The sequence below is a fragment of the Octopus bimaculoides genome, chromosome 5 (assembly GCF_001194135.2).
Source record: "Octopus bimaculoides isolate UCB-OBI-ISO-001 chromosome 5, ASM119413v2, whole genome shotgun sequence".
Taxonomy (NCBI): Eukaryota; Metazoa; Mollusca; class Cephalopoda; order Octopoda; family Octopodidae; genus Octopus; species Octopus bimaculoides.
Genome location: NC_068985.1, coordinates 46624200 through 46629106, shown reverse-complemented (window position 1 = coordinate 46629106; position 4907 = coordinate 46624200). Strand labels below are relative to the sequence as shown.

Here is a 4907-nt window from a genome sequence, read left to right as displayed (position 1 = left end):
GGTCGACTCTGTCTTTCTTTCTTTCGGGGTCAATAAAATAAGTACCAACTGAGTACTGGGGGTCGATGTAATCGACTAGGACCCTTCTCGAAATTGCTGACCTTGTGCACAAATTTGCAACCAATAAGTTCGGTGGCTGTGAGAAGAGAAGTGTATAACATTTTTGATTGCTGTCTATTCACCGTTGGGTGACCTTATACTGAAACTTAAGATTATTCAATTCCTCAGAGCAACTAAATCTACAAAACTCACTTGGATTTTATTCGATAGCTTTAGCAGATAATTAAATATATAGCAATTTTGACGAATTTTCCTTTTTTTTTCCTAGTTTCAGCTCAGAGCTGCGGCCATGCTGATGCACCGCCGTTAAATTTAAGAATGCTTACAGCACCTAGGTTTCCCAAGCGGTCACCCATCTAAGTACTAACTAGGCTCGATATTGCTTAACTTCGGTGATCGGACGAGAACCAGTGCTTTCAACGTGATATGGCCGTATTAATAGTATATTTATAATATTACTGTATATCTTTTAAAATACTGCATCATTGCAATATTAGTTTGCAGTAGATGCATATTTAGCCTACGGTCATTAGCCACTGCGGTGACAGTGCGACCTGTTTTCGAAGTTTAAAATGTTCATATTTAAGCTGATAGTAGTATATCACACTAGCAATATTAATTGTATATCTAGATGCATTATATTCATTGTATTTTCTTCTTTGTATTTTTATGGTATTGTTTGTGTAGTGTATAACTAGTGTTACAGTATTGTTAGGTTTAAGGTAAGGGGTAGTTGCATGGCTAGACAATTACCAACTCTAGCGGCGCTGCAGATTAGTGTTGTGAACATTACATCCACACAACTCATGTGACTAAAAATGGCACCATATTGCGTGAGGATTATAATCATTCCTAATTCATATTCTGTGTACTACATAAAAGCAACAACAATAATAATGATTATGATAAAGATGATGCTGATGTTGAAGATGATGATGATGATGAGGAGGAGGAGGAGGAGGAGGAGGAGGACGACGACGACGACGACGACGATGACGACGACGATGATGACGACGACCACCTCACGATGATATCAGTGACGATGACGACGATATCTATGATGATGATGATGATGATGATGATGCAACGACAAAACAACAAGGAGTTAGTGTCTATAAGAAGAGATTGGATAAAAAAAACTGGATGGTCATCATCGCAGGAATACCTTTCAACGACCTCTATTTGGTCAGAGCAAACTTGGAACAACAACAATAGCAACCAGGAAAGTAATAGATTACTGGTAAGTGAGAGGTCAATACCAGTATAACTGTTTGTAAAGAGAGTTTGTATGGAAAGCTTCTAACAATGCGAAAATATGCACGAGGTCTGATCAATAAGTATCCGGACTGTTGCCATAGTAATGAAGTGAAAGCATGCAGAGTAAAGCCGCTTGGCACAGGCTAACCATGAACTCTGCTGTGCATGCGCACTCAGTTTTAACGTTATAGCTCACTTCCGCTGTTTACAGCAGTGCTTGGAAGGAAGGTGTGTAGCGTGTGATTGTCGCATTGACCGTGAGAGAGAAAGGTGTCACGGCGATACCTGCTCAGAGGCCTACGCAAAGTTGTAGAGAGTGTATGGAGAGGAATGTATGAGCCGCACACAACTGTACGAGTGGTACAGACGTTTCAAGATGACCGAAAAAATCTCGATATTGACAAACGTTCCAGGAAACCCGCAACCAGCAGAATTTTAAAAAAACATCGCAGATGTGTGTGCAGCTGTGAGAGGAAATCATTGAATCACCATCCGTGAGTTATCAGAAGATGTGCAGATTAGTTACGGTTCAGTCCATTATCACTGACGATTTGGGTATGAGACGCGTGTCTGCTAAGTTTGAGCCAAAACTGCTTTCAGCTGACCAAAAAGATACTCAGGTTTCAGTTGTACAAAATCTCCTTGATTGTGAAAACTGTTTGAAAACTTTGCATAGGCCTCTGAGCAGGTATTGCCAAGCTTTTGGCAAAATTCGATGCAGATTCTCTGCTCAACTTTCTCTGTTATGGTTAATGCGACGATAACAGGCTACACATCTTCCTTCCAAGCACTACTGTAAACAGCGGAAGTGAGCTAGAACGTTAAAATTTAGTGCGCCTGCACAAAGTTCAAAATCAATCTGTGCCAAACGACTATACACTGCGTGCTTTAGCTTCGTTATTATGGCAATAGTCCGGATAGTTATTGATCAAGCCCGTATAATTTCATAATTCCTTATATTTCAGGTAAAATATCCATTGACAAAAGAAACCAGATAAAGAAATATCAATGGCTTATCTTTCGTTGCTATAGTAATAGTATCAACGAATGATAAGCATTGTAAGAATTTTTCCATCAAATTCTATTTACAATGCTTCAAGCTAACTACTAAACTCATAAAGCTGCATATGAACAGAAATAGTAATAAGAAAAATATCTTCATGAATAAAATTTTCTTTAGATGTGATGAATTCCTGTTTAGCATCCGTCAACTGGAGCTCATCTTTCAGCTAGATGAGTTAAGAATTTAGTGAGATCTTGTCAGGGTAAATTAAATTGGAATTGTATATATGTGAGTATTCTTTTTTCTCTTTTTTTCTACGTGTGCATATATGTGTACGCTAAGGTGCGTGTATATTGCATGTGTGCGTGTGTGGCAGGCCGCAGTTGTTGTCATATATATATATATATATATATAATTTAGATTCAAGGTGAATATGGTACTTAAGTTTAGGCACCAGAATTAACTATGGTATTATCCATACAATTCCAAAATAAGGTGATTAAAATCAAAATAAGCAACAAGGATATCCAAAGTTAATGCAGTACGATCGTTTCATGCGACTCCATTTGTTTAAGCAATGTGAACATTACATTAAATGTAAAATGCAGAGCAATCCTCAGCTGCACAAAGATATAGAAATTTACAGAAATTTCATTTCAACAGAACGGCATATTGTTGTAACTACATTTAAACTCTTCCTTTCCACTTGGAGAGTTTAAAAGTAGTTATAAAAATAAGCCCTTCTGTTGAAATGAAATTTCAGTAAATTTCTATATCTTTGTGCAACTGAGGATTGCTCTGCATTTTACATTTAATGTAATGTTCACATTGCTTAAATAAATGGAGTCGCATGAAACGATCGTACTGCATTAACTTTGGATATCCTTGTTGCTTATTTTGATATATGTATATATATATATATATTAATTTACAAAACTAGATGTATTGGAAGAGAAAATGTGACTGGTCTCTGCACACAGACTAGAAGCAATGAAAGAGTGAGAGTAAATGTCTCTTTTCTTGCTACTCTAATTGTCATTGTTGTCATTGCTGTTGTTGTTATCATTGTTGTTGTTAAGTCGGTCCTAATTAAATATCCCTATGGACAAAAGTTCCAGCTATAAGAATTCTATCTTATTGCATACCTCAAAGCACATCGTCTGAAGCAGTGTTTCTCAATCGCGTATACCTAAGGACCCCTTTAATTCCTATTTTCCTTGGATCGATTCGCGTAGCCATTCGATGTTTGAAAAATCCTATTTATCTTTATAATTAAATATTATTAGGAATTGTATTTAAAAGAAAAAAAATATGTTAAAACATTTTTGTGCATTGTAGAAGTATGACCAATTTATTGCAGATAAATATTAACAGCAATATCTCTTGTTGGATACGTTTGAGAGAGATCTGGTTCATATTTTGGCATTTCGAACAACTACGTAACGATAACTCTACGCAGAAGGATCACTACTGTGGCGGTAGGAGGGCGAAAAGTTCACATTTATTAAAGATGATTATTCAAACATACAATGTGCCTCTCTCTGGGTACATACTGTATATCTCATCACTCAGTTTTAATAAGTGTAGACAGGTTGATTATGAATGTTTTCTTATTACAGTGCATCCTTAGTTTATGTAATATAGTGAGTTATGAATCATCCATTTTCAACAAGCTATCAACACAATTATCGTACAAAACTTAAGAGATATTTTATCTTTTACCTCTTACTTGTTTCAGCCATTCGACTGTGGCCATGAAGGAGCAACATTTTGAAGTGTTTACCGGAACGAATTGGCCCCAGTACTTATTTGGGAGTCTATTACTTATTCTATAGGTTTCTTTTGCCAAACCGCTAAGTCACGTGGGCGTAAACTTAGCCAACACTAACCGTCATGTAGTGCATGCATACATAAATTCATATATACATGCATGCATATATACATACATAAATAAATACATAAATGCATACATACATACATACATACATACATGCCTGCATGCATACATACATACATGCATGCATACATACATACATTGCTTGCATATATATATCGAAACAAGCACATATACATACATACATAAGTACATACATACATACATACGTACATACATACATACATACATGCATACATACATACATGAAGTACACCAAAGTTACTCAACTGTGATAATGATGTTGTTCAATGTTTTTCTTTTCATTTTTTTTCCCTTTCATTGGAAGGATATGGTTTAGCATGAATCTGTTCCAAGCGATTAGATGAACAATAAAGAATCTCACTTGGATGTCCTGCGAGGTCTGAGAGAGGCAGGGCAAAAGAAAGGGTCTTTTGACAGGAAACTGACTTTTGACATGGAGATGCATTTTGACAGGACTTGAGTGGTGCACCAAAACAACCCAGCGTTTCACCTGTTGCACGTTCTGCATGACACTTTGGCAAAGCATAAGGATAATCTCGTTCTTTTGACACCCTACTCTCCGGATTCGATACCTGCTTTCTTTTGTTGTTGTTTTTTTTTTTTAGGTTGAAATTCATTCTGAGAGTTCACTAATTTCAAACGATAAATGAGAGCAACGGAAATTCGCAA

The 4907-nt window shown here is 36.5% G+C and overlaps 1 non-coding gene across 1 annotated transcript; it reads right to left on the bottom strand.

Annotated features, from left to right (window-relative positions):
* Positions 1-379: 379 nt before the first annotated feature.
* LOC128247949 (5S ribosomal RNA) lies at positions 380-498 on the bottom strand. The gene has a single exon (XR_008264287.1). It is a non-coding gene; the product is annotated as a 5S ribosomal RNA (ribosomal RNA).
* Positions 499-4907: the final 4409 nt, after the last annotated feature.